Source organism: Mustela lutreola, chromosome 1, assembly GCF_030435805.1.
Source record: "Mustela lutreola isolate mMusLut2 chromosome 1, mMusLut2.pri, whole genome shotgun sequence".
Taxonomy (NCBI): Eukaryota; Metazoa; Chordata; class Mammalia; order Carnivora; family Mustelidae; genus Mustela; species Mustela lutreola.
In genome coordinates, this window is record NC_081290.1 from 135,034,265 (window position 1) to 135,050,688 (window position 16,424).

At 37.8% G+C, this 16,424-nt stretch overlaps 1 long non-coding RNA gene across 1 annotated transcript in view; it reads left to right on the top strand.

Annotated features, from left to right (window-relative positions):
• The window catches only part of LOC131832050 (uncharacterized), a 47,439-nt gene extending 37,156 nt beyond the window's left edge, over positions 1–10,283 (top strand). Inside the window, exon 3 of the long non-coding RNA XR_009353906.1 lies at positions 9,667–10,283. This is a non-coding gene — a long non-coding RNA (uncharacterized LOC131832050). The remainder of the gene's footprint in view (positions 1–9,666) is intronic.
• The last annotated feature ends 6,141 nt before the right edge of the window (positions 10,284–16,424 follow it).

The following is a 16,424-nucleotide window of genomic DNA, read 5'->3' on the forward strand; positions in this document are numbered from 1 at the left end:
ACTTGTACAGAAAAACCTCAGAAAATGTAAAATACAGAAGCTATTTGTTTTATGACATAAATTTTTTTAAATTAACTATCAGAGAATTGCTTTAGTAACTTGGAAATGACAAGGATTCCAGGCATGATTTCCCCTTACCAAGGCATAATAAATTCTGCTGCTCATACACCATCTGCTGAAAAGCAAAGTAAGAATGGTGGCCCTAAAAATTAAAATTAGAAGTAACACAGCAGTAGCTATGAAGAAGGAAAGTTGGAAGCAGAGCCCCAGCTGGAAGATGAGACTAATAGTGTGGGAGCTATAAGGGGACATCAAGAGTTTCTCACCACTCCCTAGGGAGATGTAAAATACATGATTTGAGTACAAAAGACATTCCAAGCTTGATTCCCAAGACTGCCCTTAAGTTATAGACTAATGACTGCAGCTTAACTACCTTCTTTATTTGAACTCTGAAACAAACAACGTTTAATATGTGGCTGGTAAGTATAACTGGTAAAGCCATTGGTTCTTGATATTAGAAAATGCCCCAGGATGCCTGGCTGGCTCAGTCAGAGGAGACTGTAGCTCTTGATCTCAGAGTTATAAGTTCAAGCCCCACTTTGGGAATAGAGATTATTTAAGAATTAAGAAAAAAAATTTTCTTTTCTTTACAAAAAAAAAAAAAGAGAAAATGCCACATATCCAGATAAAACTTTTTTTTTTGATGCAGAAAAGACCATTTGATGGGCATAAGAAATATTTTAAATGATGGCAAAATAACCCACAAATGGGTGGAATTAGATACAATGTAATGAATTTCATAGGAATGGAAATACAGCAGTAACCCAGTAAATTCAAGAATATGGTTTGTTGACTCCTGTTTAACAAAAGATCTTGGGAGAAATAAGGCCCACAGTTTACTTCCTTGAGTGTTGAGATGCAAATAAGAGAAAGCCAGTTCGGGAATCCTGCAGCCTATTTACACACCTGGGAATCTTAACAAGAATCAAGATGAAAACGTCTCAAAGGAATGTGCCATAGCTGGCCTCATTCCACTGATTATACAGAGTTCCATGGGTACTTCTGGGATACTGTGTCTTTGGACAAAAAGAGCTTTACTTTTAAGCTGCTGCTGAGAGTTCCCAAACCACCACTCCCACAGCATGGGGGAGGGGTGGGGAAGTGTCTTTTTTTTTTTTTTTTTTTTTAATTCCCTGAATAGTTCAGACAATCTTGAAACATTTACTAAGGAAGAAGAAAGATTTCTTCAGGACAAAAAACTTTTAAAAAATGACTCAAAAATGGGTTTCTTTAGCTATTTTTGTTGGTCCACGCTGCTTTATTTCTCAAAAACTTTATTAACTCTGAAATTCAAGGTCAGTCATCAAAAGTCTGTAAGCCTCAATCTCCTACTCTGTAAAATGGAGATAACATCACTTACCCTGCCTGGTGGGAAGATCCAGTGAAATGATGCATTCAAGTAAACCTTGGAAACTATAAAATACTAATCATGGTGAAGGAATTATTTATATAGGCACTAAATATTCTGTTTATTAATAAGATAGGTTCTTGAGATAGAGATCCAAATTTTTTTCTAGGTTTTATTTATTTGATAGAGAGAGGCAGAGAGGCAGGCAGAGAGAGAGAGGGAAGCAGGCTCCCTGCTGAGCAGAGAGCTCGGATGCCAGCCGGATCCGAGGACCCTAAGATCATGACCTGAAGGCAGAGGCCTAACCCACTAAGCCACCCAGGCGCCCCAAGATCCAACTTTCAAATATCCAATGTATATTTTATATAAGCTTGTTATATGACTCTTACGAATGGAAACCTGTTTCAAAAATTGTAAAATCATGTCCCCTGGGTGGCTCAGTCAGTTAAGTATCTGTCTTTAGCTCAGGTCGTGATCCCTGGGTCCTGGGATCAAGCCCCACATCAAGTCGCACAACTGGGTCCCTACTCAGCCAGGAAGTCTACAGTCTACTTCTCTCCCTCCGCCCCTCCTGTGTTTTCTTGTGCTTGTGCACACGTGTGTGTTTTCTCTCTCTCTCTCTCTCTCTCTCTCAGTCTCTTTTTTCCCCCTCCCCTCCAAAACAAAATCTTTAAAAAAATATTGTAAGATCAGACACTTTCTTACAATGGTAGAAGCAGAATATCTTTTGGAATAGATTGTCCAATGTCATGGCTACAGACAGCTCGGATCCTCTCAGCTCCCTAAATCCAATCCTAAACTTCGATTTGTAAATAGTAAAAATTCGGTAGCATGAAAAGATAGTAATTATCCCTAAAGACCACATAAGCTATGGTTTTTCCTTTTGAGATGGTCGAGAGTCCAAGCATTTTTAAGAAAGTATGTGAGTACAATAAACCAGTGTCAAATTTATATCTAAAAATTATAACCCTAAGGAAAATCAACTTTACAGATTTGAGGAAAGTAGTAGAATTTATTTTTGTTTTTATGACACAAGTTCCCAGGAACTTAATCCTCATTGAAGGATGTTTGCTGAATTATTTACCCAGTAACTCAACCTCCACCCACCAGCAGTGACAGCCTTCATGGCTCCAGCTCTAAGTAGTGGGATATATTTAGATTATCCTAAGAGATATTGAAAATTCCATTCAAAAGCTACCTGAAAGCTTTTCCCTGGGCCTGGTCTATACTAAAGTAAAAGAGTGCCTCAATGACATCTTTCTAGAAACTTTGATAGCTACATTTTTTTATGAGTAGTTAATATTCTGCCACTCAATGGTCACAATTATTGCCAGAAATCCTAGGATTTAGAAATAAAAAGAGAGAGAGAGAAAAAAAGATTAACACTTGCTCATTGAACATGTATTTTATTTTTTAAGTTTTTATTTTAATTTCAAGTATGCATTTTAGCTTATATGTATATTTCCTTCTAGAATTCTAGGGCCTTTTTTTTTTTTTTTTAAGATTTTATTTATTTATTTGACAGACAGAGATCACAAGTAGGCAGAGCACCAGGCAGAGAAAGAGGAGGAAGCAGGCTCCCTGCTGAGCAGAGAGCCCGATGCAGGATTCCATGCAGGGCTCGATCCCAGGACCCTGGGATCATGACCTGAGCCGAAGGCAGATGCTTAACAACTGAGCCACCCAGGTGCCCCAAGAATTCTAGGGCTTTATTTTGGCATTCTTGGGCCAAAGACTGATTATCTAGAAAATGTACTCACACTTTAACTACTGAAGTTTATCTTTTTTTGTGCCTAAATGCTAATGGCAAGTTCCTCTAGGTAGAACACCAAACCAGTGAAGCTTGATTGACTTTTGCCCGAAGTGCTTTGTCACCGCCTTGTTAGAATATTCTAATACTCTAGGCTGGGTTTAGAGGCTTGGAGCCTGCTTGACCCTACACAGATGTAAAGTGTAAACAGGTATGTACAGGATACAAAGACAGTTATGAAAAAAAAATTGTTGGACCTTAAATTAGCACCCATAAACCATAGGCATAGCTCAAACTTTGTTCTTGGAATCGCTAGTGAAACCATGAGGTTACAACTATTACCAATAATTCCTTGCAGAAACTAAAGACCATTTTCCAGAAATGTTTGAGGACAGAAAATTGAGAGAAAGAAGGGTGACCTTAACTTCTACCCTCAGGGGTAGATGGTTATATTTTTAATAATTTTCAGTGCTCTTTGTTTACCTCTTAGAGTGTTTTTATTAAACAATTCTTAAAACTACTTTTAAAAAAATGGAATAATGGCACTTGTGGTAAACTGAAATTAATGTTGTTCTTCCCTAGACAATACCAGGGAGGGGGGAGTTGCTAAATGGTGTGCCAGGATTTTTATAACTACTATGAGCTGGTTAGAGAAAGAAATGCATATTTTCACAGGATAAACATAGCCTTTCTCTGGTACTTGAATCGTTCCCCCATCCCTCTCTCCTCCCTTCTTCTCCTGTTTCCCTTCCTCTATACCTTTCTTTTTGTTTCAAGTTAAAAATAAGCATTTGGGCCTTTTTTTTTTTTTTTTTTTTAACAAAGCTAAAAGTAGTGGATAAAGTCAGGGTAAACCTAGTGTTCTCTGTGCTCTTTCTTCTCTGACAATTGAATCTCAAATGTCATGAACTCACTTTACTTGGATAATGGCAATTCTACATTTCTTAATCCTGACCTCCAATCCTATCCCTCTATAGAAAATACACTTTATATAAACATATGCACACTATCAGCCGCCCAGAGATATAGGTCTGTTTTGTATCCTGTTCTGTTCTAGTCTCTTCAGTGCTAATTTAAGAAGGCAACAATTTAAGAGAAGGACTTTGGCTATAGCATCAAGTTCTCATTTAGACGTACACTTGTGCTTTTAACATCTATGGCGATGTTTTTGCGTACATGCACCGTGGGGCATGTATTACTGTCAATTTTTCAAGGCTATAGTACCATTCCCCATCTAGCCTCATTGCTCAGCTCTTTAATTCAATCCTTTTCAAAGACTCTCCCTACCATCTTCACTCTTACATTATTATGAAGACTTCTGTTTGCACAAGTGTTTTTCAGATGTCTTTTCAAACCTTTGTTTTTCTTGGCAAGTAATACAAATATCACCGGTGTTCACTTTTCCTGATTTGGAAGAACTTTTTTAATACTATGTAGTATTTACGTTTCAGAAAGGTAGTTGTCTATAATTAATAATACAGTATTATATATTTAGGAGTTATGATAATATGGTATTGTATATTTGAAAATTGCTAAAAAAAAGTTTGAGTCTAAAAAAATTTAAAAATTAAAAATTAAAAAGTTGAAGTAGAGCTTAGAAGTTGTCATCATAAGAAAAATTATACAAATATGAGTAGTGAAAGATATTAACTAGACTTATTATGACAATCATTTCACAATATATACATACAGTGAAGCATCATGTTGTACACCTAAAACTGATATGTTATAAATCAATTCTACCTCAATTTTAAAAACTGGAAAAAAGAAAAAAAATAATTTTAAAGTTGAATATAATTGCTTACTCTACTTACATTCATTAGAATTAATTCTTCTGATAAATAATAGTATTTGCAAAGATAAATGGTATCTTCACTAAATATCTTATGTATACTTTTTGTTTTTCCATGTGGTAAATCCATGGAAAATATTAGAATTTCCATTTCATAAAAGGAGAAACAAAGTCTCAGAAATTAGTGCCCTAGGCATTGTACTGATGAAAAAATATTTCAAGTCAACTAACTTCTTAGCATCCAACACTAATCTGTAAAATTCATTTTCTCCCCATTTTTAAGACTGTTTCTTGAACTCATTTAAAGAAACTTATCTAATATTTTATATGTCATTTTCAGAAATTTCAAACAATTTCACAAAGCATTCTATGGTATCCTTATTTACTATTTCAGGCATAAAATCCATCAGTTCATAAAGTAAAATGCCTTTGATTTTATGTCTTACCAGAAAATTTGGAGAGTTCTGTGACATTAATGCAACTTGAGAGTTAGCAAGCAATTGAAACAAAGCACTTAATCTCTGATGTTCTTACTTTAAAAGTTCTATGTGATTTGGGTTGGGCGGAATCTCAAAAGGGACCATTTCTGGATTTTTTTTCCTTATACACAACAAAAATTCAGGAGTAATTTAATTATCATAAGGAGTTTTTCAATCAGCTTCAGTGCTAGTCTCTGAATGTTTGCGGATTCCAAGGATCTGCAAATAATTAGCTAACAGTCCTGGAATGCAGAAATAGATTTGTCAACAGCATTGGTGTTGAGGGTGTTAAAGGAGAATCAAAGATAACAGAGATATAAATGAGTTCACTCAGGTGACTGCCTGGAGTCCCTCCTTTATCTACACTGACATTCTAGAGGTAATAACAAAAATTTGGTCAAATATCTATATGGAACAGATTAAGGAATAGCTTAACAATTTGGTTCTTACATGAAAGTCATGTTGTCGCTTAACATGAACTGTCAAAGTAATTGCACTTTCACTCATGTCCACCAATATATTTGTTAAACCTAAGAGAAACTTCACTGTGTAGAGGCATGCTATTCTCAGTGTATAATTGTTAGTTATTTAACCTTTTGAGTTTTACTCCTGCCTCCATATAGGATTTTATATCTAGAAAAGAATGAAAGCAAATGCATTTGACCTCCCAGTAATTACCAGAAATTACCAGAAATGTACCAGAATTAGCTAAATCTTGATGAATCTGACGCTTCTTCACCAATGTATTTGCATCAACCTGAAACATTTCTGCAACTCAGAGAAAAGCAATATGGAAAGGTGGTTCTTATTCTTGAGAAAAAGTTCTTTCTTTAATCTTTTATTCTTCTCTTGACAAAAACGGAGGTTAATGTTTCCCTCTCTCAGATTCCCTATTCTCTGACACCTTTTAGTTATTTTCATGATATGTCAACCCAGTCTAACATTTTTATGCAGGACATTCCTTTCAAAGTAACACAGAACTAGAAACCTAGTTTTGCTGCGAGGACTCTCTTGAAATACCCCTTTATTCATCTGGAGACCATTTACATCTTCCCTTTCTTTAGGTGATGCCTACTTTTTCTCTCACAATAAATAAAAGATAATCAGATAAACAATGAAAACATGGTCTTTGGCCAGCTGCCACAGCATCAGAATTCTTCAAGGTTTTGCTTACTTTTAAAAACACACATGATGGGGCGCCTGGGTGGCTCAGTGGGTTAAGCTTCGGCTCAGGTCATGATCTCGGAGTCCTGAGATCAAGCCCCGCACTGGGTTCTCTGCTCAGCAGGGAGTCTGCTTTCCCCTCTCTCTCTGCCTGTCTCTCTGTCTACTTGTGATCTCTGTCAAATAATAAAATAAAATCTTTAAAAAAAAAAAAAAGATTTTTCCCACACTTTAAAACACACACACACACACACACACACGAAAAGCTATCATGACTAAACGACCTAATCAGGAAATTTGAAGAAGAACTTATAAGCTAGACAATTTCTTTACAGTATCTTTATAATATCAATGACTTAAATGATACTGTATTTAAAAGATCTTTCCAAATGTGGGTACCTGGGTGGTTCAGTGGGTTAAGCTTCTGACTCTTGATATCTGCTCATGTTTTAATTTCCAGGTTCTGAATTCAACCCTGGCAAGTACCATTCAAGGGGCTCCTGGGTGGCTCAGTCAGTTAAGAGTCTGCCTTCGGCTCAGGTCACACCACGGTCCTCAGATAAGAGTACCGCATTACACTGGGCTCCCTGCTCAGTAGGAAGTCTGCTTCTCCCTCTCTTCCCGGCTTGTGTTCCCTCACCTCCCTGCTTATGCTCTCTCTCACTATCTCTGTTGCTATCTCTCTATCTCTCTCAAATAAATAATCTTTTTTTTTTTAAGTACCATTCAAATCGGAGTTGGATGCTCCACTGACTGAACAACACAGACACCCCCATTTGTGAAATACCTAATTCACTTTCAGCTGCCAAAGTTTTACTATAGTAAAAGTTTTACTATAGTAACTTTGATTATAAATCTAAATGCTGGGGTGCCTGGGTGACTCCCAGTCATTAAGTGGCTGCCTTCAAATCAGGTCATGATCCCAGGGTCCAGGGTTCCCCTGCTCAGTGGGAAGCCTGCTTCTCCCTCTCCCACTCCCCCTGCTTGTGTTCCCTCTCCTGCTGTGACTCTCTCTCTCTGTCTCTCTCTGTCAAATAATAAATACAATCTAAAAAATAATAATAAATAATAAATAAATCTAAATTCCTTCAGGAACGAGATACATAGAAGTACACATTTATTCGGTTTCCCCTGACCTCCGCTGTCATTCTTCATCTCTTTTGTATTTTCCTCCTCATGTTGGAGGAACCAGAACTCAATCCTTTGATCTCTTCTCTGTCTACACACACTCCCATGGTGATCTCTTTCATCCAAGTCTTTTGGCTTTAAATACCAACTCTAAATGGATGACTCACAGGTATAGACCCCCAGCCAGAGCTCATTTCGACTTCAAACTCAAATACCCAAACTTAATTCCTGGTATCACTCCCCGAATCTCTTCCATGTCTGTCCCTCCCAAGCCGCTGACAGCTAGATCTTTCTGGTAGCTCAAGACGGGTCTCTCTTTCTCCCATACCCTGTATCTAAACTGTCTACAACCTGTTAGCTCCAGCTTCAAAATAGAACTAGACCTCAATCACATCTTAAATTTGCACAAACATGGCCCTGGTGAGCCACCATCATTTCTCATCTGGAGTGCTGCAGTAATTAATTATATCATCCCTTGGCTCAGAGCTTGTCATAGTTTCCTGTTTCACTGACAGTAAAAGCCCAAATCTCTACAATGGCCCACAGAGCCAAATGTTTTTCCCCTAGCCTTTTGAACTTCTTCCCTAGTTTTCTCCCCTAGACCCCCCTGCACACTGCCTCCCTTGCTGTTTCTGGAACATTCAGAAATGCTCCTGCTTTAGGACCTTGCCACTGGTCACTCTCTCTCTGCTTGTATTACTTTTACAGCTCATATCCATACAGCTCACTTCTCCTTCTCCAGGTCTTTACTCAATGTCATCTTCTCAATAAGATTTATCCTAACTACCTCATTTGAATTTCAACTCCTCCTCACCTCAGTACTCCTGATCTTCCCTGTCATGTTTTATTTTTTTTTAATATAGAACTTACTATCACAATATACATTTTCTTCTTCTTCTTCTTCTTCTTCTTCTTCTTCTTCTTCTTTGTTTGTTTATTGCCTGTTTCTGTCTGCAAGAATGTGAGTTTGGGAGATGTGGGGAGAAGAAGACAGGAATCTTTGTCAGCTTTATTCACTGATGTATCCCCAGCATCTAGCACAGATCTGGATGCATTGTGGATGCTCACCAGTAATTGCTTAATGAATTAATAAGCGAAGATTAGTAATAATAGTTGACATCAGCACTAAACAATATAATGGACAGTATGAATGATCACAGCTGATAGAAGTAGAATCCCAAAACTATACAGTGCTTTAAAGCGCACCTGAGACAACTCATCTGAAAAATTTAGAAAATAGAACCAGAGAAATAAAAAGATTTGTCAAAGATCATAGTGTTAGTTCATAGCAAAGAAAAAAACATCTGGGTCTTTTGGTTTAGTGGTTTTCCCCAGTCTTTACTGATTCTCTTGCCTACCCCCTAGGTCTAAACAAGACTTCTTGAGGTTCTGGAAGACCGTCATAATTATGTCTGCCTGGTGATTGACTTGTTTCTCCCTAAAAACGTAAACTAGTGCCTAAAGAAATGGTATCTTGATAGCTCCTATGCTAGGTCCATGGACCCTGTAACAGACTGAGATTGGCCACCAGACCACATAATAATGACACTAGGACCCGAGGATCTGAGCACAGGGGGCTCCCAGAATCCATCATGCAGCCCTCTACACCCCAACTCTGTCTTCTCACACCCAGTTAACTTTAACATCAATCTAAATGCTCAAATACTGCAGAAGCAGCTCATGTCTTGTAAAGGACATGATCAAACTTGGTAGTACTGAACAAAAACATTACCTGGCAAGAAATGAATGTTCAGCCATCTCTTCTCAGTGGTTGGATTTCTGCTTCCTCTTCACTTTGTTCTCTTTCCCGCAGTCCACTTCCTTTCTTTAGCTGACAGGAAAAGCGACAACAGTGAGTACCCAAGTCCTATACAACCAAAGTTAATTTCTACTTTTCCCAGTGGTTGATTCTCAATCCTTTTTCCTCCATTCTTTTTTATTATAGAGGAAGAATACCAAATAAAGGAAGAGAAAAAGAAAAGAAAAGCCTCCAAAAAGAAGAAAAACTCCCCAAAGGAAGAACACAAAACTGAAGCTATTTAGGTTCACGGAGGCCACCTATGACATCACAGTCACAGAAACTTTCCACTGAGGACATGGAGGAAGTGGCCAAAGGAGCTACTGACCCACAGTTAATAAGAGGAAGAGATGATCAATAAAGCTAAAAAATGCAATTACCAATCAGGCAAGATGGTAACAACCCTTAGCAAAGGAAATCCTGGGGAGAAGGCTTCCTAACATTTTTGTGACGCAGCTTTATTTAAAAATATTTATTGTGCCAATGAAGAGCGATATGCCATGCGAGGTGCAACTGTTTATACAAAAGAATACGGCCAAAGTGGTAATAATAGTAAGATAGTACAAAGAGCAAGAAGAGCCCAAATCACGCGTGTTAATAATTTGCTAAGAGAAAAAATAAGCTCATTTTAATCACTTGTTTAAACTTGAGATTCATATGGTAACATGTAAGAGACTTAATTGTCCTAATACATGATGTGCAAACTACAATCAACTGTGTAACTACTTCTTTTCTGAAATAAACATGAAATAGAAAGAACTACATATTTTCACTGAGTTAAGGTAGAAATTTTGAATTGTTTACACTAAATAAAAATACTATCATCACTTCAGTGGGTTATAAAACATAAATTTTTAAGTTCTGCAGCACAATATGGTTTACAATGACATGAGTCTTTATAAACTTCTGATCGTAGTACTGTGTAAATTCATAATGTATAAGTATCTAGGAAAAAGTGTCATTCTGTGACCATTTTTTCCCTAAAAGTGCAATTTCCTGTATTTATCTAATAAATAGATATTAAATCATCACAATCAGTACTGGTAGTATTGTAGTGACAGGAAGGAATCCACACACTGCCAAAGATAGCTAACATGCATTTAGTAAGAATCATAGCTTAGGTCTATATTGCTTCTGGCTATTGAGTTCCAGTATGGAAAAGACCCAATTCGTCTATACTTGACAATGTCCTGTACATTTTGCTCTCAAGCAGAGTTAACAGAAGCAGTTCCCTGTCGTAGGTAAATGTGCACATTACTGTCAGAATATTGTTTAGCAAAGTGGACCTTGCAGTCATTCAAGTAATAGGTCAGAATACCAAAAATTCGAAGGGACACATGAAGTTAGAAAGGACAAAGCATGCACTTTAAGGATAAATGGATCTGGCTTTGAATCTACTCCCAGTCTTTTCTTTATGTGCTTGGGCAAATTACTTCATTTTTCTGAGCCTTGATGTTCTCTGGGAAAAAAAGTGAAGTTAAGAAAAACGTTCTTTGCCGGATTGATAAATGGATAAGACACAGCATATATAAAATGTATAATTCAGTGCCTAAGATAGTTGCTCAAAAAGTCTAGCTGCTGTTATGAGAAAGCATTGATATTCCTTTAGACCTTTAGGTTTACTTGATATGGTTTTTTGGGAAAGCAAAAACGTCTACAATGTGATTGAAAATACTTGGATGCTGCCCAGTTCGGTCCCTTAACTCATCTTACACAGTATTGCACTGAGTGGGAATGGAAAGCACTTAACAATGAATTAAGAATATTTCAGTCCAGGGCACCTGAGTTGCCTTGTGCTTAGGTTATGATCCCAGGGTCCTAGGATAGAGTCCCGCATAGGGCTCCCTGCTCAGCAGGGTGCCTGCTTCTCCCTCTCCCTCGGCTCCCCTGCTCATGCTCTCATTCTCTCACTCCCTCTCTCTCAAATAAATAAATAAAATATTTAAAAAATATATTTCAGTCCAGATGGTAAAGAAGAGATATGAAATAAAATCTCCCTAACATGTTTAATAGAATAACTGACAAATCCCTAGATTATAATTTTGTTGCCTGGAGTAAAACCAATCTATCAAATCAATTCAAGTTGTTTCTGAAGCAACTGTACTACTCATTCCTGCCATTGTCTAACAGACATGACACTGAAAATAAGAATGTTGCTGTATCGTGATTGCATATAAGTTGTAAATAAATTGTCTCAGATACATAACATATTCTTAAACTTTATCCCCAGCAAGCACAAAATTATGTTTTTAAATTTATTTTAGTAATCTCTACATCCAGCATGGAGCTCACAACTCCAAGATCAAGAGTCATAATCTTTTCCAATAGAGCCAGCCAGGGTCCCAAAATTAATTTTTAAAATATTTTAAGAAACTTTCCATTTTTAAGTTTATCTGAATGTTCTCTCATTTCTGACTTTCTGACTTACAGCCAGAGTAATCATAAATTGAATAAAAAACTGAATCTTCCAGAAACTGGGAGATATTGGTATTCTCTCAAAAATTCCTGTTCTTTTTTTTTTTTTTTTAGATTTTATTTATTTGACAGACAGAGATCACAAGTAGGCAGAGAGAGAGAGAGAGAGAGGAGGAAGCAGGCTCCCCGCAGAGCAGAGAGCCCGATGTGGGACTCGATCCCAGGACCCTGAGATCATGACCTGAGCCGAAGGCAGAGGCTCAACCCACTGAGCCACCCAGGCGCCCCCAAAATTCCTGTTCTTAATAGCTTCCCATCCTGGATTCTTGATAAAAGAGCTTGGATAGGGATGCCTGGGTGTCTCAGTCAGTTAAGTGTCTGCATGTGACTCAGGTCATGATCCCAGGGTTCTGGGATAGGGCCCCCATTGGGCTTCTTGCTCAGCAGGGAGCCTGCCTCTCCATCTTCCTGCTGCTCTCCCTGCTTGTACTCTCTTCTCTCTCTCTCTCTCTCTGACAAATAAATAAATAAAATCTTAAAAAAAAAAAAAAGCTTGGATAAATACTCAACACTCAAAATGTACCCATCACATACACCTCCTGTTTTGATGTGTGCAATTAGAAATTTAACTATATCTGTGCCCTCTGAAAGTTACTATAAATATATAGATTTGGAACCCTTATTTGTATTCCTTAATGAGAATGTTAGACTCTGTTCAAACTCTCATCACACTTGACAAAAATGTCCTCTTGCTTTAACAGCAACTTTCAAGCAGCCATATCCTAAAGAAACCCTGCTTCCCTGCCTAGCATTTCTTTGTGCATCTCTAAAAGAATTAGCTGTTTTTTGTTCAAACAGGTTTTCCATTTTGCGGTGTTTAAAAGGCAGTAAAGGAGAGCTAAGAATTGGAGAAATACAGTGGATAAGAATTACATGTATTTCAAACTCCTACTCTTAAAATAGACCCATGTTGGTGTTAATGGGTCGCTTTCATGTCCACTCAGAGAATAAGAGCCAAACAAAGAAAAACGTTTGCTCAGATAAGAGAAAAATTCCACCAAGAAAAAAGAAGATAGGAAAAAGAGGGAGAGAGAGACTCAAAGAAGATATAGTGTTTCCAACAAGTAAACATTTTATTTTGCTTGACAATAGGTAAGACAACATGCTCCTGTTTGTTATTTTCCCAACTATCAGTATTTTAACTGATTAAAGACTAAAGTATTTTATTTCTCCTTGGTCTGATTTGGGAAGAAAGGCCAAGGACAGGAAATCTGAGTCACTTTATTCCTGAGAAAACCTTTGTATTGCGAGCATTCATGATGGTGATAAAACACACAGATGGGTTCAAAATGTTACCTCTGCATTTATCCACCCCAACAAAATAATAATTGTGTAATCACATGGAAATCGGAGTAAATTTTTCTAGTAAATTTTTCTAGAAATAAAATTAACAATCCATCATTTGTGCTAACTGAAAAAAGAGAAAGAATTTTAAAAGTTTACAAATAATGCAAAAGCCAACTTTACTCAACGGTTTTGAGCTTTTCTCAAGCTTAATCTATTATTTGAAGAGCTAATCAGAAACTAGACCAACTAGTTTAAGTTTTAACTTGTTCCTCTTTCAATCCTAAATCCTTCTGGGGAAAAGATATAAAGGAACAAGGAAAAGTCTAGAAGGTTTGGAGAAGCAAAATAGAAAGGAAAATGCAGACAGACAGGTGAGCCATGTTTTTTCCCCAATCTTAGAATAAACTAATCCTGTCCTACATAACCCAGAAGTGACTCTTCAGGGCCCAACCTATGTGCTCAGACTGGACCCCACATGCTAGGTACTGTATTTGGGTCATTAATCTTCTGGACAGTGGTTTTCTCCCAGAAATCACATATCACCTCCCCTAGAGAGAGAAATATCTCCAGTGTTCCATCCCTTAGTTTCCCTCCCACTGGACAAAGCTTATACAAACTCCTAGTGGGGCTATGTTTATTTAAAATACTGTTGGTATCAGTTGAGTTATGAGAACATAAAACCATGGTTGAACTAAGGAGTTAGAAAGACTACACAAGAGGCAGAAACATGTGCTTTCAACCGGTCTTCAGGACCTGGGGCAAGGTGGAATTAATGGAGCCACAGACTAAGAACGTTAAACAGGGATGAAGAAAGAGGGCTCTATGGACCTCTGCCTGCAATTTTCAAAGGCACAGCTTTCAGGTTTCAAAGGAACCAGCTGACATCAATTCCAAGATGGTTTTCTAGATCCCACAGACTTTCACATCTATGGTTTGCAAAAGAATTAGCCATACGGAAAATTAGTTTCATGGCTCTTTTCTGATTTCTCCCAAGGGTGATAGATAGCCAGTGCCATCTCATTGCATGGAAGAGAAGCTCATTCACTACATTAATTGCGGTCTTAGGGAAGGTGTTGACCAAGTACAGCCACATGGGGAAAATCCAGTTGCCCAGCGGCTTTTATAAGTTTGACTGGCACACAGTCTTGCTCATTCATTTATGTATCGCCTATGACTGCTCTTGAGCTACAAGGGCAAACTTGCGTAGTTACACCAAATACCATATGGCCTTCAAAGCCAAAAATATTTACTGCCTGGTCCTTCAGAGAAAAGTTCGTTAACCTCCATCTTGGGTAATGAGAGTTTATTCTTCCATAGAATGCCCATTGAGAAAGGCTGCTGGTGTGTGACTGAAGCAGTAAATCCAAGAAAGAAACTGTGATTCTCTCAAAACCTACCTCAAATATGGGGCTGGAGGACGAAAACTGAAACTAAATGAAAACTAAACTAATAACTGGACCTAGGAAAAATGACCTATCACTCTGAATGAAGAGGTAACAATAAGTAAAATTAAGATGTCTGCCTATTCCTTCTATACCTATCTGCATGAAGTTTATGTTGCTAAATATATCTAGTAATTCTGCTACTGTCATCTTTTCACTGAATTGTCAGCTTCTTCAGATTTTTTTTTTATCCAATGTGTCATGTCATGTTTGTCCTTACTCTACTCATTTCCCCTTCTTAGGAAGATAATTAGGAAAATGTTATTTCTCTATATGTCCCTTGGATTTCATTCAACTTTTAAGAATAAAGTTATCTTAGGAAAGCAGTCATGTGACATGAATATGGGCTGTTTAACACATGTTATTGAAGAGGTGGAGAAACAGACTTGCATATATGATTGATGTGATTGTGTTGGTATAATCTCTTTGGGGGACAATTTAGCAATAGCTACTAAAGTCACAAAAGCAAATTACTTTGGCCCGGTTTTTAGGAAATTTCTGCTTTTAGGAAATTACCCTCAGACATACATCATTCAAATATTTAGAACATGAGGTATGTAAAAGATTATTCTTTGCAGTATTGTCTTTTCACCAAAAGATTGAAAACAACCTAAATACCCCTCAGTTGGGGTCTAGTTAATTATCTTAAGGCACATGCACCAATGGAATACTAAGCAACCATCAAAAAAGAATGGAATACAGGTTTATGCACTAATATGGTGACTCACTTGTTTATTTTTTTAATAAAAACCTATTAAGTACCTACTATATTCTAAACAAAGAGGATACAAATTGGACAAAACAAATTTTCTTCTCACATGGAATACCAACAATAAACAAATAAAAATGTTTAAGTGTGAAATGGAGTAAAACCAAACAAGGTGGGGGACCCGGGTGGGTCAGTGAGTTAAAGCCTCTGCCTTCGGCTCAGGTCATGATTTCAGGGTCCTGGGATTGAGCCCCACATCAGGCTCTCTGCTCAGCAGGGACCCTGTTCCCCCCACACCTGCCTGCCTCTCTGACTACTTGTGACCTCTGTCTGTCAAATAAATAAACAAAATCTTAAAAAAAGAAAAGAAAAGAAAAGAAACAAGGTAAGGAAGATAGATATTTGCCCAGATTGTTGCTCTTGTATTTATGATTGTCAGGGAAGTTAAGGTAGCATTTTAACAGAAACCTGAAAGAAGTGAGGCCATGCATATATCTGGAGAAAGAGCCACCCAGAGATAGAGCTCCCACAGAAAGTCCCTGAGATGGGGCGCCTGGGTGGGTCAGTCAGTTAAGCATCTGCCTTTGGCTCAGGTCATGATCCCAGGGTCCTGGGATCAAGCCCCACATCGGGCTCCCAACTCCAGGGAGGGTTTACTTCTCCCTCTCCCTCTCCCCCTGCTTGTGCTCTCTCTCTCTCTCTCAACTAAGTAAATAAAATCTGAAAGAAGGAAGGAAGGAAGGAAGGAAGGAAGGAAGGAAGGAAGGAAAAAGAAAGAAAGAAAGGAAAGGAAAAGAAAGTCCCTGAGATGGCACATTTAAGAGGCTGGTATGACAGATATCTAGAAGCCGCGGGGAGGCATACATACAGACAGGTAGAGATGAGAGGTGTGAGATGAGACTTGACAGGTAGTGAGAGGAGTACCATCAGGACACTATGGTCACCCAAGTAAAGAATGTGACTTTTACTCTCAGTTTTATGGGAAGCCATCA